Raw genomic sequence first — 23,323 nt, 5'->3', positions numbered from 1 at the left:
TATAATCACAAAAAACGAGGTAATTAGTCCAAGTTTGTTGTTTATTGAACGTTTAGAAACTACAGCGGCTGTGATGAGCCACAGCAAAGGTAAAACAGCCCGAACAGGTTATCAACTCTAAACCAGTCGCACCTTTTTACTCTCCGTCTCTCTCTCATTTAAGCACATCCGTTGCCATGGCAACCTCCTGAGCTCCACAAGCCGACCCGAGATTACGTTAAAAACATAACATTCAGTCCGTTACGATATTAGGTTTGCAGGCTTGATATTTATTTTGCGATCATTAATAAACCTCTCATGAAAACAGCGGTGGTTAATTTTAAACTCCTGCTCTGCTAGTTATTTTGATAATGGAACCGAAACGCACAGAATTGAGCAACACCTTGTTGAAACAATAATTACTGAGATTATTATTGTTGTTGGGTCATTAATTTGAACATGTTTTGTTGATTTTTTTGTTGTTGTTCTTTAATAAAGTAACAAACGTTTTAAGCCAATCAGAGGACGTGTTGGTCTCAGCCTCCTGGCTGCGTTCAGTTTGTCACCTGATGTCGAGATCGACTCAAAACCTTCCGCGATCGTCATGTTGCACCGCTGCTCTAGCAAAGCACGAAGAGTTAAGAAACAATATGAAATGAGAAAAAAGGTATTCATTAACTGACTAAGTCGTGTTTTAGATTGTTCTTGAAAAACTAATCAGTCATGGTTGATTAGTGGGTGAACTCACTAGTGCTTAATAAACATGATTTGATTAAAAAAATAACTGGACAGAAATTATTCCCCTTGTTAATCTAACAACAAAGGGAACCCATTCATGTTTTACAGCAGGCAGCCGCTCCTCTCTCTTGCAGGTACTGCGTCCCCCCGCTAAATCTTTTAGGGCTACGCAGTACCCTGCCGCACCCCCTTACTTTCACCCCTCTCCATATATAAGGCGCACTGTCGGCTTTTGAGGAAATTTAAGGATTTTAGATGCGCCTTATAGTGCGGAAAATACGGTATATTGAAAGCACAATGTAATTAGTTTTACCTGTAAAGTGTGTTGTAATGGATCCGTCTGTGTTCTGGTAACCTGATGTGTTTTCAGTACTGATGTGTGTATGAAGCATGTAATGTACAAAGTGGCAAAGAATAATAATAAAAGACATTAAGTAACTAAAAAGTGCACTTCATTAGCAATTATAATAAACCAAAGTGTAATTGTAGCATACTGTAATCACACTACTAATATTAAATATGTATTTACAATATACTTAAAATACAATCTAAGTATATGTGAAATCTAATTCAATCACTAAAATAGTACACTCAAAATATACTAATCAAGCATGTACATAAAAATAAGTAGACTTAAAGTACACTAAGTACTACTTCAGTTTGTCCAAAAAATGTGCGTTGAAGTGTGCTTAGTACACTTTAAATAGTGCTTAAATATTTGAAATATACTCATGATTAGTCCTACTAATAGTATGCTTAAGTATGTTGAAATGTAACATATTTAGTACACAAATTTTTCACATGGGCTGCTAGCCTCACATAATGGCCTCCAATTAATATAATTTACCAATATGACAAAATGGAAATTAATGAAGAGTCTGGAGAATGAAAACAAGCCAGAAAATAATGTGAGGGAAATTTACTACCATCAGGCTCATGATCCACATTCTTTATAATATACAAATTAATGAACAAATCTTGAATTAAGGTAGTAACATCTCCAGATTAGAATTACTTAGTTTCAAGTTTTCACTTGTGGTGAAAAACAGACATCTTAGAATATAAAGAATCACTTTGCTTAGAAATGACCACAGCTCTATGGGGGTGGGATTCCTATAATTAGTAATGAACATGCAAGAGACACTCTGGACACATTGGTAGACTGACACAGGCTCAACACCGACACATCTGAAGTAAACTTTTACATTTAATTCAGAATCTCTATGTCCTAAACTACGGTCATAAATAAATTAATATTATCCTGACCCAAGTGAATGTAGAACTATTGTTTATTCTGGATGAACTACACAATTCTGCCTAAACATAGTGACATGTTCTTTTGTTTATGATGTACAGTGGATTTCATCAAACTCATGCTACTTGTTAAAAATCATAATTAAGAGAATTTAGTCCTAAATCAAGACAATCCAATTACACGTAACCAGGATTATTTTTAAAAAATGCATTTATTGTACAACTACAATGATGCCTTTGAGAATCACCAATCAATTAAAGACTTATTGAAGACTATGGGGATAAAAAAATGACAGACTACATAGTTGAGATTCAATCAAACATTGTTTTTGATGTTGGGTATTAAAAGCAGTTAGAAACATCAGTGTCCCTTATTGTTGCGCAACACCTCCCCCCCCTTCTCTCTCACTCTACTTCCTCTTCTCAGAGGAGGGAGATGTGCAGCCAGCTCTCCATCTAACGGGTAATTTGAGTTTTCAAAATCTGATGGGATTTTACCCTGTTCAGAACTGAGTAAACTCTGTTTAAGCTGGCGTCGAGAAAGACTCGCCTGGTTTCTAACGACCTCCCCCTCCAGATGTCCCACCCTTTTTCACCCTGTGAATTAGCCAGATTGAGTAGCTTGCAACCAACTAGCTTCACAGAGCACACCTGTTAACGGTCGCTCTTTCTCTTTATTACAACTTGCACTTGTTACTGAACCAGGTTGGTTTTAGTGACTCGGGCGAGTCCCAAGGGTGTTGTTTTAGTTTTGGCTAAAAGCAACCTACAAAACATTTCTACTTTTTCCTCCCAGAATCAAACTTCATAGCTATTTCACAACCATCAAAGAACTTTAAGGTGACTCATTAATTGAATGTCCACAACATCTTTTAGATTTTCTTAATGCTAATTATTTTATTAGTAAGGCAATTTTGCAAGGGTCAGTACAGCTTAATTCAGTAGCAGAAATAATCAAATAAGTAAAATCAATAATCTAGCCTATCTTTCCCTAATGCTGACACTGAGAACTAAAAAAGGGAAACTTTGAGAGAGACGGACAGAGTTTGGCATTTTGAACCCCAGAACTGGCCTGATGATGAAGAAGGTGTTGCAGCAGCAGGAGGTTCCCAGTACAGGAAGAGTACTGACTTAGAGCGGCAGGCCTCGGGCATCAGGGTGACTTCCTCATGCGCGTAGCGGTCCTCAGCTTCTTGTCTTGCGGCTCTGTAGCTCCCTTCTCCTCGTCTCACGATCTTTCTGGTCCCACGGAAGGAACACACCAGTTCTTCCTCTTTGCCTTTGTTCTTTGTCTTTGTCTTTATCTTCATCTTTGCCTTGGTCTTTGTCTTTGGGGGTCTAAACCCAGCTGTTGAGAGAAGTGCGATTTGAAGCCACATGTTGCGGGGCTAACGGGTTGGTCCCCATGTGCAGAACAGTCTTCGGTTCTGTGGCCCCGGCTCTTCTTCAGCTGCAGAGTTCTTTGTCCATCTCCGTCTTGGCTCGAAGCTGCCTGAAGGATCCAACCAAAGATTCCTCTGTTGCACCCACCTTATAAAGGGTTTATCCACCTTTTGGTGCGTTTGCATTGGCTAGCTTTGTTGCTGTGCCTATCTCATTGGCTGACTGCTTGGACAGATGATCTCATCTCCATCACCCTGGAGACCTTATGACCGGATCTCTGTTCTAATGTCCCCAAGTTGCTCAACAGTTCCTCCTACCTCTGTTTCCTGCCCAACCTTTTCTTAGGCAAGTTGAAGTTTAGCAATAAGGCTTTATCTTCTCCGTTCTCCTATCAGTTCCTATTTTTGCCCTGTCCTTCCACCTACCATCTACCTCCTACACAACATCAGTGACCTTTAATTACAGTTACAACATTTTACACCTTTTCAAGTTCAATGTCAAAATCACATTTATAACCTTTTAGTTTATCTGATTCAACATTCATTTATAATGTTATAATAACCATAACTTATTAGTTACTCTTATTATAATCATAAGGTGAGTTATTACAGACATTTCTGAAAAGAACCCAATAATAACCCATTATTGTAATTATCTGATACCATGTTACAGTTACTTGTTTCACCTTTAAGTACTTCCACAAGTGTGAGAGTAAGTGTAAATATTCTTATAATCAAATCAACATCAACCACTGGTTAAACCAATATTAATTATTGGCCTAATTATAAGTCATTATTTTAAGTATTTTACTCTGGGTTTTATCCAATCTCTCAAAATGTTTAGATTTTATTCTTTAAAAACCTTTAATGCTTTAAAATAAGGAATGGTCTGAACTATTTTTAGACTGATGCAAGAAATAAACTTCCGCTTTTCTTCAGGAAACCAGCTTCCTGTTTCATGACTCTCTTTCTGCCTGACTTTGATTTTTTATGATTAAATATAAAAAAGTAGAATTAAAGCAAAGTTTGCAGGACACAATAACAACACACACAACCAGATTCATTTTATTACAGTCTGACTCTATTGTTGGGTCTTGATGTCACCTATGTCATTAATTTTACGGTAATTTTATTTATTATTACTATTAAACTAAAATCTCCAGCATGGGGAAGTGGGATGAGCTCGACTTTTCTCGACACCCTTATTTGGTCCATTCTTATAACAGCAAATGTGAGGCAACTAGTTTCTCACCCTATTTTCTATTGTTTGTCAGATGTTGTGGCAGAGCACAAGTCTACTGGAAATCTGACTTCACTCACTCATGCCACTTAAATTCTCTTCCTTCCCTATTCTGAGGCCCGCTTTGAACTTCAGCAAGCTATTTTCTCCTCATCATTGATTTGCCTCTGTTAATAATTACAAAGGTGTACCTAATAAAAAAGTCCAGGAAGTGTATGTCTGACCTATTCATCAACCATTCAGTTTGTATAACACTTTGATGTTTTTGGAAACCTCAAGAAGTTCCCATACATTATATTCAAACATCATGAGGAAACTGCCAAAGACTCACTGTCTCTTCAGTAATGGGAATATATATCTACACTGGATTACCACTGAAAAAAAATTATATTTTTATGACTATTTTCCTCAAAGACAGCAGACAGCAAGAGAGGGAGAAAAGCAGCACAATAACCTTTAACTTCTGCTGCAGGAAACTAAGCTCCAGTGCAGGTCTACAGAATGACAATCACACTACTTCTCTCCCTTTTTCCCTACACAAACAGGGCTGCTACTCTCAAGGTAACATGAAAGGCCTGGCACATACAGAGACATTTTAGGGTCCTCATCTATCTCCTGTGGCCAGGAGCTCTAGCGCTTAGCAAATGTCAACAGAAAATAATGCACACACAAAAGCAATCTTATTTGTTCAAAAATTGCTCTAGGTCACTGCAATTCAAGCAAGCAGAGGGAGACGAGTCACCAATACTACACTCCAAACACCCTCTGGTTTGTTTTTCAACTCTTTTCTCTGTTTCTGGTAATTCCCACTTTCATTTCTTTTACCTTCTAAACTGCCTCCGTTCATCTCTGCTGCTGGGAAACAGATAAATCCTTCTGGTGTTTCCAGCAGAAACGTATCTGGTCAGCGCTTTCCTCCCCTCCCCTTTGGTTTTTTTTTAAATCAAGCTATCCCTTTGATTTGTAATGGTGGATTCCTTCACATTATGTATTGCAATTGCAAAATAACAAGCTAATCAACTAAAACATTTTGTCAGTTATTGCTGTAGCAGATGAGCTAGCAATGAAAATGGAGAAATTCAATAAAGCATACACCTCTAAGGGGTTTTCATTGAAATGATTACTTCTCTATCTAGCTTCATCTCTTTCTCATTGGTTTTATTTGTCCCCTTCTGAAAACTGACAATCTCTTATTTTTATTCCATAATTCCACAGGAAATACAAAACACCTCTGTATAAAGACAATTTAAGGCAGAAGTGCTTCTAAAATCATATTTCACGCCATAGTTGCATAAACCGATGACAAATGTAGTTATTTTTCAGTTTTTTTGCATTTTGTTTTTGCTACAAGTAAACATAGATCAGAATTGATCAAACTCTTTGTTCCATAATAGAAAACATTTGGTCTTTGTTCAGCAAAATGCCAAGAATTCATTTTCTTTATAGTGAAAAATAAATACTTTATCTGAGAGTTAAATCTCTGATTATCTTTTTATTTTAGCAATGTATTTATTGCTCTTCCAACCAAGTTCAGAAAACTAATCAGAGTCTGCTGATTAGCACACAATTCCTGGTTGTGTGCTGGATTGTCGTTGGCTTTCAGGGCCCTGTGATGGACTGGTGACCTGTCCAGAGTGAACCCTGCCTCTCATCAGATGGCTGCATAGATGGCGGCACCACCAGCCCCCCTCACCACCCTGTAAGGATCAGTGTGTTCAGATCATGGATGGAAAGATTTTAAGGTAGTTTGTCTCCTTAAGTCCACACTTAAAACAGCTTCATAGTTAATGCCAACATCAACTGATTCTCTGACATTGCTAACTATTTTTTTCTACTTCTAACATAAACAGGTAAAGAAGACACCCAGAAATGTTTTTCCACCCCAGGCATCCGGTCCCAATCATCATCAGTTCTTATGATGTCACATACATGGCGAGTCCAACACCATCTTAAAATTGTAAGTATTTTTTTATTTGCCATTTTCCTGGTCTCTTTAAATACAAATACTTTCTCTGTTTAATTGCTCTATTGTTCTTTTTTGTAGGTTTCTGTAAGGTGCAGTGAACGGGAATGTTCTGTCATTGGTCCTCACTTTCATGTTTTATTGTCACACTTAAATTTTCATGTTCATGTGTTCACTTTTGATGTGTAAACTGATAATTTATGTAAAGTTCATAAAGTTGTGAGTTAAATTGGACAATTTTAAAATGTCGGTAATAAAACAAAATATTTGAATTACCTTGAACATCTTGTGTAATTAATCTTTCCATATAATCGTAGCCTAGAACAATGTAAGTACTGTAGTGTAGTTATGCATGTCATGTACAATATAGGTACGTATTTATAAAGGCTTTCATGAGTAATTAAAATTGTAGTTTATTATCAATAGCAGGAAATAAAAATAAAAATTAAGTGTAATTTAAATACATTAGTAATATATTAATAGTATGTTTAAAATATATTTGAAGTATATTAAATATATATTTTTATAATTCTGAGACAGACTTATTGCACTTAAAATATAATTATATCACAATAATAAAGCTCTGAAATATATTTAAAAAGTATACTTTTAGTACACTTGAAGTTGTTCCAAAGAAGTACGTATAGTATACTAAACTAAACTATACTATTAGTTGTAATTTAATACTATTTAAATACTACTAAAGTATACTAAGCACAAAATTAGTTGTTCCAAAATATTACAGTTCAAGTACATCGATAAAAGTATACTAAAGTATGTTAAAATTTAGTATATTAAAGTATACTTTTTTTTCACCCGGGCATGGATCACAGGAATCTGTGTATGGTTCGTTCTTTGGTTTTTTCGTTTCAAAATAAAATTGGAAAAACAAAGCACGTATGAGTTTTGTCGTTTTTAAAACGAAATTAGTAAAACGGCAATTGCAAAAATAAAAAAGAAAACAAGCTGTCAATTTAGCTTTTCATTATTTCATTGTTGACAATCGGTCTGACCCGGAAGTTCTCTCTGTCCGGCTGACACAGGGGCCGTATCACACATACACATTATGCTCTGTTCCGCACACTTAGTTTTTCTACACTCGTCCAAAGCGACATGTAATTAATTTCATCATGATACTTTCACACAGATAGCCTCAGGGGCGGATCTAACGGGGTGGCAGGGGTGGCAGTTGCCACCCCAAACAAGAGCCTCGCCACCCCTGTTGCCACCCCAGCTAGCGACACTGAATTCAATAAATAGTTATGGCAAATCGGACATTAAGCGCATGAAACTCTTTTTTCCCCGACAACATTGAATGCAACACAATGTAACCTGACACCCACTGCTGAGTAGCGGGAAGTGCCAGAGAAGGACAGAGCGCGAGGCAGGAGCATTGATAGATGTATATGTTACTGCACTGGACATTATGTGATTTATTGTAAGTCACACATGATGCGCCATTTCTGTCCATTGAGTCAGGAATATCGGTGGTCAGGAAAATACTACAATCACGCAAAGAATCAGAACAACGGACGCAATGTTTAGTAGTTAATTCAACCATAGATAATGGTAATAAGGGCTTCAGATTTCACAGGTGAGGAAAACGTTTTAATTTAAAGAAAAGATTGAACAAGTGAGCAGTGGGTCAGTTATACTAGCCTAACTGTTAGCCTGCTACTGACTTTGATAACCTTAACATGTGCTGCGCAGTTCGGTGTGTTTTGGTTCCGTTGGCACTAAAACAGGTCAACCCGCCCACCACGTCATCAGTAGAGCAGCTGTTTATTAAATCAGCTAATCAACCGCTGCTGTGCTCAGGCGAAAACTTATTAATAATCCAAATATAGACATCAAGCCTGACAGCATAATGCAGTGGTTCTCAAATAGTGGGGCGCGGTGCGATACCAGGCTTTTTTTTTTGGGCCGTACTAGTATAGAGTGTAATTGCGCATCCACTACAGTAGGCGGCAGTGGCGCTGTCATTGTTACTTCTGTCACGTTTGCGACAGTGCAACATTTTACGACTTACAAGACAACAGGTTTGCCTTGGTTAGCAGTGTTGAGTCAACAGAAAGCTCTGACTGCGTTCTGTCTATAGCCTCCGTTATTCAACATAACAACCCCCAACATGAAAAAGTTTTTAACAGGGATGAAAAGAAAAGCGGAGAGAGACAAAGATAATGAGACAAAAGAAAGTCACCCGAAAGCTAAGACGAGGAAATACGACGAAGCGTATTTAGCGCTTGGTTTCATTGTCACTACAGTTGGAGAAGAGGAAAGACCGGTGTGTTTGCTGTGTCTAAAAATGCTTGCAGTGGACAGCATGAAGCCAAATTAATTAGCGCGTCACTTAAATACGTTACACTCCAATCACGCCGATAAGCCACTAGAGTTTTTTCAGCGAAAACGTGCTTAATATTGCCAACAGTCATCCCGCTTTGTGAAGGCTACTTCAGTAAACCATCGAGCGCTGTTAGCATCATATAAGGTGGCGTACCAAATTGCGCAGTGCAAAAAGCCCCACACCATAGCAGAGGAGCTGATACTGCCTGCAGCATTAGACATGGTCTCTGTCATGCTGGACGACGCCAGTGCAGCAAAACTAAAAACTATCCCTCTGTCCCATGACACTGTCGCCAGACGTATAGATGACATTGCTAACGATCTTCAAGAACAGCTGGTAGATAAACTTTTTTGTAAATATGTCAGAGTCAGAGCCACAGCTGAAGAGCTATTCAAATTCTGGACTACTATGAGCAAAACGTGCTCATTGTAGCCATTAAACCTGACTTCCTCCTCATTTTGATCAAAAAAAGAAAGAAAAAATGAGCACAGATTGTTTAATTCATTTTTGTTTTATATATTGTGCTCCTGAGTTAATGTTGCTGGACTGAATATAAATTAGTTTTTTTTTTAGTTTTTGTAGTTTATTAGTTATTATAATTATTAAATATTATTTATTGATTTGATTTAATTTTGCAATGGTACAATTAGTTGGTCAAACATGTTTACAGTTTAAACAAGGATTTATTTATTTTTAATTTCAGGTATTGATGCACTTAAAATCTTTTCTGTTGCACACTTGAAACACGATTTAATAAAGTCATTCTTTGTAAGTTTGACCATATGTCTTTCTTTTTTTCTTTTCTTTAATGTTAAGGATAAAATGTTATGCAGAGACGGATAGTCACGGTGGGGAGTGGGGGGCGCGAATAGTTTTCTTCTTGCTAGGGGGGGCGTAACAGAAAATAATTGAGAAGCACTGGCATAATGTAACAGACTGGATGTTCTGTTTTAGTGTTTTTGCTGCTTTTTTGTGTGGGAAATGTTTGTTTTTTGGTGTTGATTCCCCTGATCGGTCATCTCTGCTCTATGTGCTCGTTGAGCTGTTGTCTGTCGGTTGCCATGGCAACGGGTCCGCGTAAAGCCGACACACAGAGCGAGAAAAGGCAGAATAAAAGTTGTTAGAGCTATTATTTCTTTATCTATTTAAATTTTGTTACTTTATTCTTAAATTTCTATTTTTTGTATTATTTACAGAGTTTATTTGTAGGTTGATAATTGTTGATTTTATTTATTTTTTTGTTTTATTATTTTCTTATTTATTTTCTAAATTTAGACAGGAAGTAATGTGGGTCAGTCCACATAGATAAGTGCAGGCCTGGAGAAGGACCAGCAGGCATTTGGGTTTGGGGCCGATGGTTTTTAAGAGTGGTAGAGTGAGAACAAATGAAAGTTTGATGTCTGTAATTGTTTGGTGAAAGAGGAAAATAAATCACCAAGAACAATCAATAAGTTTGGACATTGAACCTTGTTTTGCCTGTGTCTAGAATCATGACCCCAGTGCCTTATTGGAACTTTTATTGGATGTTTGGCTTTGCGAACAGTCAGAAGTGGTTCTGTTTGGTTCTTCTATGGAAGTAAATATGTGCCATCAGAATTTTAATAAAAAATGCATCTGAAACTTGAATGTTGTATATTTGCGCTTACTTTTTCAATTTCAAAATTAATTCAGAATACAATTTTGACCTAAAAAAAATTCAGTATCATTATTTGTACATGTTTGCAATTTTCATTTGTTAAAAAAATTCACATTCCTATTTCAAAGTGATGAAATTTTCAATATATATATTTTTCAGTGTTAAAAAAATTCAGCATATAAAAAAAATTCAACTTCAAAAAATTCAAATGCAATATTTTCAGTGTCCTAAAAATTCAACTTGCTCAAATTCACTGTCTCAAATTCAGCGTCTAAAAATTCGCTGTACAAAAATGGCAAGGTTACTTCAGGTCACAGACATTAGCAATTGTTGTCAGATTTCAACACTGAGCCAATCACATGACCCAAGCGTCATATTGAAGAAATACCAGCATCACCGAGGTCAGCGACCATGGAGGCGAACCCAAACCCAACGGTGAGTCTATGCTTTCATATTTCTGTAGTATTATTTTATTTTGCGCATGAAGTTTCATACATTATCTTAAAGCTTTATTTAAAACACGGGTTTGTGCCGTTGTTAATCTTACGCCATGTAATGCTGGCATATTAGTTCTCGCTACCTGCTAGACCTCCACCCCCTTCTCTTGGCTGTCCTACACCCAATTTTCCGGTGTTTTATTTAAAAAAGGAATATCACTTGCGCCAAGTCTAGAATCTTTAAAGATAACTGATGGGTGGCGACTTTCTGGGTTGTTTGTATGTTGTCTTAGGTGAGACTGACAGTGGCGGAGCTAGACTTTTAAAGTTGAGGGGGCCAAGGGGGGGCCAGGACTACCTCTGGGGGGGCAAAATTTTAAATGTGTGTGTGCACATATAAATAATTTTAAAAAATAACCAAACTGAATATTTGGTTAGTTTTTAGGCCCCTCTGTCATTTGACATGTTATAATTAACACCTTTGACTGGCGCACATGGAGACATGATAGACTTTATGCAGAGTTCATCGCAGAGGCAACTAAAATCAATCAAATAAAAGATCCTTTCTGAATATCATCTCATGGACACTGAACGGATCTGCACTTTAAGAAATTAAAGTGCAGATCCGTTAGGCAGAAACAAGCGCAGAGCGCTGGGCAAGAAATGCGCATAAATGCTCCACGGTTACGCTCCAATCAATCCCACATGAGATGACAAACGCCAAATATACAATATATAGTTGCACTGCTTACGTTAATGGTGTTTTAAAAACAAAACCAGTAAAAACTTAACCTAGTTAATATGTCAGATTCCCTCCTCAGCCTCGTCTTGATAAGAACAGAGAGCAATCCGCTCGTTTCTGATCAGACTGTGATGAAGCGCAGCTGACACTTGGTGCGCAGACAGTTTCAACTTTACGCACAGAGAACATCGTGAAGCTCATTATTAATCAGACTAAGAACAATATCTGTCAGAGAATCATCTCTGATCTGGACGCTTTAACGGACCAGAGACTTTGGAGGGCCTAGCTCAGCTGATCCTCTTCTGCAGGGTTTTTCTCCCGCTGAGGGAAGTGATGCGGGATCAGGAAACGATCAGAGTTCTGCCGTCTTCTAATCACGTCATTTCGTGAAATGTTACCTGATTTCAAAAACGTTCTAGCAGAGAAATAATAAATGTTTCGTTTGATGACTACAAATTGGAAATAAAATTATTTTTTTCTTTGACGTACAACGAAAAAAACTGTAGCGCAACCTCTGCTCCAAACTAGGAACATTGTCGGCCCCTCTTCGTTTTTTTCTCTTTTTGCGGAGGATCAATAAATAACTTATTGGTGTTTTACCATCACCACCAGGTATGAAGTGTGTTTTAGCCTTTGAGTTGCACCACAGCAGCACAACTGAAACACCCAGGAGAAGAATATCAGCTTGTTGTTATGAGTATAAAGGAGGCTGGTATCACGCCTGATAAAAATCTATTTATTTATGTCATCACATGGACTTATATAAAGTTTTATACATTTTCTTTTGATATATTTATTATTGTTTTTCTTCTTTAGATATTAGGTTGGCTTAGAATGATTCCAAATAATGTACAGGAATAACCTGGTGCTGTTACATGTCAATCATCTGGGGGGGCCACTAGGGGGGCCAATCAGATGACAGGGGGGGCACTGGCCCCCCTGGCCCCCCCTCTGGCTCCGCCACTGGAGACTGAGACAGGCGGTCTTAGTAAAAGTCGTAATTTTCCAGGAGATGCTACCGCTAAGTAGAAGCTAATATGGCTGCCTTTTATGCTTCAAGGAGGGGCTGTGAACTCTACCGACATTAATTATAACCCATTCTGTTCATCTACTGTATTGTTCATGTGACTTCATTTATGAATAAATTAATACATTTATGGTCATTATAGCGTCATCCAAACTACTGCTTCTCTTATCTGACAAGTGTTGATATATATTAATTTACATTCTTTTACTTTGCGGTACAAAACGTCGTTCTGTTACCTAGCAACATTAGAAACGACCTCCTTTGTTTTTTTCATTTGATTTTAACTCATTTTGAAGAAAATATATGCTTGCAAGTACAGCTGTTAACTTATTTTAGATTAAATATTATTTAATTTGATTTCTCAATACTGACCTATTGATTTAAAAAGAGTTTATTTTACTGACAATGTTTTTGACATATTTTCTTTCTTCTTTTCAAGGAGCTTTTAACACAACAGTTTGACCTCAGTCTCATAAAATAAGTCCAGATGTTGCTATAATTTCTTTTTTTTCTTGGGAAAAAATATAAAAAATGTCCCCCCCCTCAAATTTTTTTGTGTGTACATGTGTGTATACGCAAAACACACATATACAAAGATTATATTTTTAAATAAATATTTTATGTGATGAAAGTATATGTGTGTTTGCATATACACAGTTTAATGTGTATATGCAAACACATTAAACTCTTCATGTCACACTTTGAGACGCTACAATCAGATATCAAGCAGCAGAACAGTGGTGGGAAGTAACGAAGTACAAGTACTTCGTTACTGTACTTAAGTACAATTTTCGTGTATTTGTACTTTACTTAAGTAAATTTAATAATGGATACTTTCTACTTTTACTCCACTACATTTTACAGTAAGTATCTGTACTTTCTACTTCACTACATTTCTACAAAGTGTCGCGTTACTCGTTACATCCAAGTCGCGTTGCTCTTTTTTCCGTTAAAATGTAAAGTTCAGAGACTTAAAGTGGCGCCGTAAAATCCCAGCAATAACGTGACTTAGTGTCTGTTGTCACCCATCGCCTCCCCCTTTACTCGCACGCGGAGCTCCAGACATGCGCAGTGGTTTCCTCTGAGCGGGAGGAGATGTCTGTCTAATCGTCAGTAATATAATAACGCTGCATAAATTGATATGGCGACATGTAAAATCAGCATGGTGGGAACTTCGTCCAACTTTTAGTGTCCCTTGGAAGGAAAGCGTAAAGAAAGGTAAACTATGTGGACGTGATGCTAGCAAAGCTAGCTGTACAGAGACATGTTGCATCTGCGATGAAAAAAAGTTGTCACTCATGAGCTGAATTATTGTGTGGAGGTGTTGACTGAGGTGTCGTAAATATGGGACAACGCTGTGACCAAAGTGCAATATAGTAATATGACATTCAGGAACGATCCGATTCTTCTAGACGGATCTTTACTGATTAAATTTATTTCAGCTCTAAGTATTTAATATCTAGTGCAGCGCAGGAACTAGAGATAAATTTGAAAAGCAATTTTGATAGGTAAAGGTTTTTTTTGTGTGTCACGTAGCACGGGATGCTGGTCTTGACTTGGTCTTGGGTAGGTGGTCTTTACTACAACACTACTACTGGCTCCTTGGTTGCCTGTCCTCCCCCACCCACCTTCTTTCAAAATAAAAGCCACTAGTGGCAAAAAAAGTGAAGTTCATGCTATGTTAGGACAGGAGACAAGATGTTTCCATCCCTGAAATTATGATGTCTAGAATCACATATCTAAGTCTAAACTATGTTACAGAGTAAACACAATAAAAACATGCTTTATCTGTGGCATTTATTAAAATGGCACATTTCTAATGTATTAAAATTAAATACAATTGGTACACTTAATGATATTAGCGATTAGGCAATGCATTCAGCAAGTACTTTTACTTTTAATACTCAAGTATTTTTAAAAGCCAGTACTTTTTTACTTAAGTAAAATGTTAATGTGGTAGTATAACTTTTACTTGAGTACATTTTTGTCTGTGTATTTGTACTTTTACTTAAGTAAATTTTTTGAGTACTTTCTCCACCACTGCAGCAGAATATGACAGGTGACTTGCCCAGACCTTGGTTAGCGGGGTAAACACACTCCACTTGCCCGCTGAGCCTGGAGCCGCCTGGCCCCGTTAGAGAGCTACGGTGCTCCGAAAACTCCGGAGAATATTTCAAACTGCACATAACTAAGTGCGTAAATTAAGCTAGAAGGGCTACTTTCTAGCCTAAAAACATCTTAAAACAACATTTTGTGACAAATTAATAGTGTACTTACCTTTGTTTGTCGCTGCTGGAGGCGCAGTGCAATGGAAGCCATCTTGCTGGTCCAAAGACGACACGGGTTTGGCTGCAGTGGAAAGCCACTCCCCGGTGCTCTGGCCTTTCAAAATAAAAAACTTAACTTAAAAACTCAGGCTAACCATTTTTCTCGGTGACCAGATGTCTGGTATTATTTGTTTCTCACAAGAGCATTACTTAAACTGACTTGCGGTTGGCAGAAGATACTACAGTATATAGCCTGAAATGAACAAGCTTGTCTCCCTGCAGCCTGCATAATGTGAGTGATACCATAGACATAATATAAGAATAGACGCCTCTTGGGCCGCTCTCGCCTATAGACCTTTTTCCATATGACGTCACACAACTTCCGTTATGGCTCAAAGCTGTGTATCTTTATTTCCGGTGTGTGTAGTTAACGCTGTTTCTCTAAAGCAGCTGCCACAAATACGATTTAAAGATATATTACTATTTGCAAACAATTTTTCTTCATCAACATAATCTAAACTGGACAAATTCCTCGCTGAATGATACCAGTTTGACTACGAAGGTACGTGTTTTTGTTTTTTCTAACTGTTAGTTGACATGCTAGGATAGCAATAGTAATTTGTTAGCTGGCTAACATTACATAGCCTTTCTGTTTTGGGAATAGAACGTATTTAGGCTCTAATCTTAATCAGATGTTTCTAGTATAGACTGGTGTTGCCACACGTCATGTAAAATGCATGATCGTATTAAACCCTCCTCACTAACGCTCGTTTCACCTCCCGCTAAGTAGCGACATTACCTGAAGCCACAAGTCCAAAACTTGACAGTTGTGCCAAACACCCGCTACTCCACCACGTCCTGAGAAGTTAAACTCCTGCTACGATCAAGACATGAGGAGGAAGACGCTGTTTTAGATATAAATAGATATCTATCTATCTATATCTATAGATATTAACGTTTCATTGGAGAAATGTGATGATGAGCTATCTATCTATATTAGCTCATTAACTTCACATTTCTCCAATATTATGATTAGAAGGTTAAGTTTCTTATACTTTGTTTTCCTGTGGTTGTAGACTTGGCAGTAGAAAATTAACAACATAGGAATAATAACTTTATATCCCTTTTAACAGGTTACACTTGATTCTGCTGTGGAAACAAAGTGCATTAAGTTTGTGCTCAGCTGGGAAAACCCTGTGGATCACATGGTGGGACTTCTGCTTCAAACTGCTCACTACAGTATAGCATCGTCTCCATCATCCACCAGTTCACTGCAGGCTGCCATCCGCCAAGGACCCAACATGGACGTCTTCTTAAGTTGTAAACCATGAGTACATACAGTTGAAATACAATTGATATGTCTTTCGTAACTACATTTTTTCTATCAATGACTTAAATTATTAACTGTGGTAATTATGTACATGTACAGTGTTTAATATAATTATTAAATAGATGTTTTAAAGAAACAGCCACAAACCTTATGTCTTTGTTCCACAATGGCAGCTCTAATTTTAGCATTTCTTCTCCTCCACATACTTCGTTGCCAGATGTGTAAAATTTACAAAAAGAAGCAATTTAAATGTAAAAGTTGGACATATGTAGATTACTCAAGAGAAGTTAACAATAGTTTTTACAGAACTCTACACAACATCAATTCATTTATTAATAGATACATATAGATATTAATTACAGAATAGATACACAAAGATTTCATTTCTAACAGCTGCTAGCAGTAGTGAGTGTTCATCAAAGAAGTGTGACTTGCAGGAGCAGAGAGGCTCTGTACTGGTTTGTCTCCTTTTAAATCAAGAGGCCCATGATACTTTGACTAGGCAGCAGATGTCCCACAGCTGATTGACTGAACCTGCCATGGACAAAGGAACAAGACCATCCCAGATATGGTAGGTTGTTAGGTCGGCTACTGTTGAGAAAGATGGTCAACAAAACAAAAGGAGAAATTATGAATCACATCAGAATATGGAAATTATTTGGCAGATCGCGCTTAAATCAATATTTAAAATGCTTTTCTAAGCAACAGTGTTGGAAGATGTAAGTGATTTTAGTGAAACGTTTATCACAGCACTGACAGGCAGCGGTGTAGGTTTCCTAACTGTGGCTAAAGCTGCTGCTAGCTGGTTTACTCTCCGATCGGAGGCTGTTTATTATATACACAGTCAGAGAATGTTGGATTGACAATGAGTAATGACGGTTATCTAACACTTAAATGCTGTTTTATTAAAGTTGATGAATAAATTGAATCTCTAAACGTTACAGCACTGACAGAGCGGTGTATATTTTTCTTAACTGTGGCTAAAGCTGCTGCTAGCTGGTTTACTCTCCGATCAGAGGCTGGTTTCTTTAAATACAGTTGGAAAATGGTAAACTGACAATGACTGATGAAGGCTAACTGTGCCGTTACTGGTGCATGTCTGATGCAAAGGCTTTCTAACACCTTTCTCACGTCACGACTCTGAAGACCAAAGGACGTTGTCAGCAGGTTTAATGACAATTAAAAGGGTAAAACTGAAATCAAGACAAAAAATACAGTAAATATGCGATCATATGTAGCATAAAATACACTACATTCAATTTCTACCGATCATCACACCTATATGCGTACATCTAGGCTACCAATTGCGCACCTGATAACCTCACGATAACCTCGCATCTGATTAACATAAACATACTCTACCTTAAAACAACACATTAGAGCGCTATCGCTAGACAGAAACAATGTTACAAAGTTACAAACTTAATACATACCGGCAATGCAACCATACATGAAAGATTTCAACAGTAATTTACACTAATGGACACTAACGGTGTCTATTTCTACTGTTTAACAAAGTTTTGTTTCGAATAACAAAAAACTTACATTGTAGTACCTGAAAATAACATGAAAGGACAGGCTGTCTCCCTTTTTTCTTGTATACGTACTAAAAACATTTATAACTTCAAAACAGAACACTAACATATACTGTTTTATTACAGTTAATACAGAAAGTGAACCTTTTAACGTTACAACACTGACAGAGCGGTGAATATATTTTCCCAACTGTGGCTAAAGCTGCTGTTAGCTGGTTTACTCTCCGATCGGAGGCTGTTTATTTTACACATAGAGAATGGTGAATTGACAATGTGTAATAACAGTTATTTAACTGTTATTATTAACCTTACCTTTTATTATATCCTTAAGATAATAAGTATCTGTGAATTTTTCAGTCAGGTTTCCAGAGGCAAAATCACACCGGAAGTAAAGATACACAGCTTTGAGCCATAACGGAAGTTGTGTGACGTCGCTGCAAGGGTCTATTGTCGCTGACGAGATTTAGGGCGGCCATCTTGGAGCGGTCCACCACTCCACTCAGCGTTATGTGTTTAGCAGTGCAATGACGTATCAGCGCAGTTAATCGATCATAACACGCTTTTTTGTTACTGGAAACCATATTCAATCATCTATCAAAGCTACATTTATAAACAATTGTATTATTTAAGTATGTTTTTAATACATAGTTCAGCATATTTAAATATGCTTAGTGGCTATAACAATAGAATAGGAATGGAATATTCTGATATTGATGTATGATGAGCATATTACAAAGCCCACAGCCGTTCATAATTTATTTAATAAATTATTTAGTAATATCAATACATATTTATATAACTATACAAACACAAATAAATAATGATTAATACTGAATAATATATATATATATATATATATATATATATATATATATATATATATATATATTTGTGTGTGTGTTTTTCAGCCGACGAGTTCTAGCTTCAGAGAGATTCAGCACCTGAGATTGAGTCCAAAATCCGATGTGAGATTCATCCGTACTGCAGTGAATCCGTCTCTCTTTATAGATTCTCCCTCTTCTTCCTCACATCGTGTCTTTAGAAAGTTTTCAAAACAAAAATGGCAGATTTGGGTTGTATCTTACTAGTGAAAACATTACATATAAATAATAGTCTTGAAAAACAAAGTGTGCGGAACAGAGCATAATGTGTATGTGTGATACGGTCCCTGTGTCAGCCGGACAGAGAGAACTTCCGGGTCAGACCGATTGTCAAAAATGAAATAATGAAAACAGAAATTGACAGCTCATTTTATTTTTTATTTTTGCAATTGCCGTTTTTCTAATTTTGTTTTAAAAACGAAAAAACAAAAAAAACACATGCTTGTTTTGTTTTTGCAATTATATTTTGAAATGAAAAAACCAAAGAACGAACCATACACGGATTAAAGTGCCATTTTTTTCCCTGAAAAACCAAAACTTGTCAGATCTGCCTGCTGACTTAGTTATTAGCGAGAAGCATAAACTGTCATGTCCTCTTCCAACTGTTTCATAATGTTAGGCGGAAAGTGATTTTTATGACTTTCTTCAAGTTAGGAATCTTAATTTCACTAATATTACAACGCCAAGTTCTACACTACACAATGTCATACATATATCAAATTAATTCTATCACAGACAACCACAAGCATACCACTCCTTGGCAAAATACTTTGTCTCACTGGCAATTCTTGGATGAATAATTCCCCGAGTGAGCCCTCCACTTTTCTGAAACACCACTTTATGGTTTTCATCATCTGAAAACCATAGTCATCAAAATTACAAGATGAATTTTGAATCTTGAGTTTCAGACGTTTAAATAGGTGTCAGAAAATATTGACATTTTTACAATATAAATACTTTTTGAGTGAAAGTCCTACATTTAAATAAAAACGGCTAAGCGAGAGAATTCAGCCAAAGAATGATTAGAACAAGCAAGTTCTACTCAGAAAAGCCCCGACCAAGAGATTTTCCTGTCTTGAAACAAGTTTATTACCACTACTAACAGTAAAAAAGCAACAAATCAAATCAAAGAGGTAAAAAGGATAACTATCTCTTGTTTCAAGTCATGCAAATGCTCATTTTATTTTTCCTGCTGCTGACTTACTATGGATGTCAAAAAAGTAACTCCCCCCATTTCACCACACCAAATGTATCTGATCTTTCCCTTCAAGCCGTTTTGCGGAAACTGTAATAAATCTTCTCTTTTCCCTGAGACGTGCTTAAATGCACTTGCTGATAAATGTGTCCCTTCAACCATGCTCAAATACATTTTGTTTGAAAGATGAATGTGGAAAGTACTGGAAAAGAGGTGAGGAGGTTGGTAGGGATAAATGGGGAGGAAAGGTAAGAAAAGATTTTCTTTTATAGATGGGTTTGACAGAGCATCTTGATGAAATAACTAACAGTCAATGAAATGCATCAAGAAATGTCACATTAACCTTGGAGGAAAGGTGGGGTGCAAGGAAAAGAAAGTGAAAGGAAAAGAAATCCATTTTAGTTCTCTTGAGCAAGTTTTTACTTTGGCCTGGTTGGTGTAAGCTTTGTCTCAACATGCTGCATTCATTCTCAGACTCTTCTTTATGTCAGTTTCAGTCCATGGCATGGATTATACCACAGATTTCCCAGTGTTTTGTCCTTTAGTTTTCGTTTTCCCCGCATTAAATCATCTCTCTCCCCTGTTTTAAGTGGCACAGTTTCAGCTACTGAAGAGCCAATCATCAAAAGTTTGATTCAGATTTCTGAATCAAACTTTTGATTCAGAAATCAAACTAGAAATTTCTATTTTCATGTTTGGTGTCATTTCCTTTGAAACAAACAAAAGTTGAAGTACAATCGTTGAAATAAATGAAGTGTGTTTAGCACATTATTAGCTCTGTGAAAAAAAAACCTAGGTCAGAACCAAAAATAATACAAGGTTCTATGTGAACAGTTTGAAGGAACGTGAGTGAATCCAATCTCCTAATACACATTTGTCAAACTCAAGGCTTAGGGGCCAAATGCCATAACTTTATTTGGCCCTCTAAACTGTAGAGGGCCACATAGAGCCTTCAAGATAACAGAGATGTGCTTTAATAGTTACTCTCTGTTATCAATCTCTACCAGTATCAAGAGGGATATTTTTTTTATTTTCACTCCGCTAATTACATTATTAATGTAACAAGAAGACTATAATTTTCCCATGCCTTATGATTTGGCCAACTTAACTTGAAAATGTCGGCAGTAGAGGAAATACATACAGAGCAAATGCTTCCCCTGATTCTGGTGTTCATCCATGCCGAACACATCCAGCCCAGTGGAAGTCTGATTGACTGTAAGGTGTGGAGAACATTTAAAAACACATTGGTATAGTTTTACTCAAGTCTAACATGTAAGACAAGTTTTACTCAGGACCTCAAGTTTACAGCTCACCTCTTTTATATTCCAAGTAAAATTAAAGATCCAAATAAGGGTTGTGACCAGGGCCGTGCAGAGACCACTAAAGGGGCAGGTGCTCAACAACAAAAAAAGGCCCATCTAACCCCATTCTAGGACAGAATATTAACAACCTGTCAGCTTTCAGAGTTTAATAAACTATGATAATTTACAAAATTGTGAGATATACAATCAAAGCTAACGAACATCTCCATATAGAGCATACAACTATGCCTATGTAAGATATTTTATTAGTAATTTCTTATTTTGTTATAGGAAAGTATTGCAATATTCAAACCCGCAATTTAGAAAGATATGTAAATCAGAGCTGGACCACCAGACATATTTTGTCTTTATATAATTACACTATTAAAAATATAAACAAGGGCACAATGCAACCTTTTAGTGACTGTAATCTATAAAACAGAGCTGCCTGTTTGCTGCAGTGGAGATGAAGACGGTCCATTCAGGACAGCAGAGCTGCAGCAAACTTTAAGGTGGAACTGCAGAAAAAAAAACCAAAAGCAAAAATTGAATTGTTAATATATGTCACCATGAAAAAAGCTACTGAGTTTTGCTTAAAAAAACTTTAAAAAAAATTTAAATCACACATTTTTGACTCATGAAGTTAAACTTTCATTTTTGCAAAACAAACTTAGTTGCGCTTGTCAGAAATCGTTTCTTGCTATTCTAAGTTTTTGTTTGTGATTCTCACATGACGTCTTGAGCAGGGCCTAAAATCACAACAAAAGATTTATGATGCGTGCAAATAAATGTTTATGTTTGGTAAAAATGAGTTATTCAATTAAAAAAAAGTCTTTTAAACAAAACTTTTTTTTACAGGAATCATTACAATTCCAAAAGTTTTGATTACAATTTTATTTTACTTAACAGAGGTTAGTTTTTTTTTTTTCATTGAATAATTGGGAAAAAATTTAACTGCATACTCTGCGAACCAGACCCTAAACTTAAAATCTTTGTTGAGTTTTTTCCCCTTCATTAATGACACATTTATTACATTCATTATATCTATCATGTAGTTCAAGGTGAGTAATTTTTAATTGGACTTTTATTTAAGTGTTATTCTCCTTCAAGATGCATTAACCTAACGCCAGAATAAATGAAATGTACATTATGCAGCAAAGGAAATGAGAAGATCTGACATATATCCATTATGGAGATGATCGGTTTTGGACGGACGATGTGCCTTATTGCATAAGCGATACTGAAGAATGAATAATATCATTAACAATACAGGGAAGAAGCTTTTTAGTTATCTAGCTTTGCTAGCAAAGTTGTTAGCCAGCAGCTAACGACCTTGTTGTTGTGCTATTCTAATAGCACAACAACAACAGCCTGTAACTATTAACAGTCTGTATGATAAAAATAGTGAATCGATAGATAAGAACAGTTTCTCCTCACCAGTCTGTCTCCTCCCTCAGTAGTTCTTCAGAGAAAGGCAGACGCAGAGGCCTGTCAGTGTCTGTTGTATTTCATTACCTCTCTGCTTAAACCGCGACTCCGAGCTGAAGCAGAAACGATACTTCAATGTTTTCCGTCATCTGACAAGCAGCAAGTCTCCACTTTATTCACCAAAAACGGTTTTTTTAATTCACCAAAACCTTCTGTAATCTGGAACGTTCGCTACGTTTAGCTCCAGTTAGCCGCCTTATCTCACTGCGCGAGAGGCAACTGCGTCATGCGTCACGGGTAAAAGGTCAAAGGTAACAAGGCGACCGGCTTATTATGTTATACAAAAAAGAAACAAAAAAGCAAAGAATTTTAGGACATGTTCTTATGTGTCAGAAGAGGGCTTAGGAAATAATAATACCAAAAAAATTTAAAAATTGACCAAAAGGGCACTTGGGGGCAAGGAGCAAAAGGGGCAGCACCCCAGAACGCTACGGACCGACGCTGTTGTCACGGTTGCCTAGAGCCGGACACTACGCAGCCCAGTGAGCTGCTGTCAACCCCGATCTTTTTAAAACATCCTCCACTCGATTCTCCACCGTACTTAGAAGCAAAACCTCTCGTAAAGATACAGACGTGAGAAGGAA

The 23,323-nt window shown here is 36.9% G+C and overlaps 1 long non-coding RNA gene across 1 annotated transcript; it reads left to right on the top strand.

The window, feature by feature from the left end:
- The first annotated feature begins 6,265 nt into the window (after nucleotides 1–6,265).
- On the top strand, nucleotides 6,266–6,722 carry LOC145549442 (uncharacterized). The gene is made up of 3 exons (XR_014085427.1): nucleotides 6,266–6,335; nucleotides 6,444–6,550; nucleotides 6,638–6,722. It is a non-coding gene; the product is annotated as an uncharacterized LOC145549442 (long non-coding RNA).
- Nucleotides 6,723–23,323: the final 16,601 nt, after the last annotated feature.

The sequence above is a fragment of the Poecilia reticulata genome, chromosome 20 (assembly GCF_904066995.2).
Source record: "Poecilia reticulata chromosome 20, P_reticulata-male-v2, whole genome shotgun sequence".
Taxonomy (NCBI): domain Eukaryota; kingdom Metazoa; phylum Chordata; class Actinopteri; order Cyprinodontiformes; family Poeciliidae; genus Poecilia; species Poecilia reticulata.
The sequence above is the reverse complement of the archived record's forward strand: the minus strand, read 5'-3'. Positions and strand labels throughout refer to the sequence as shown.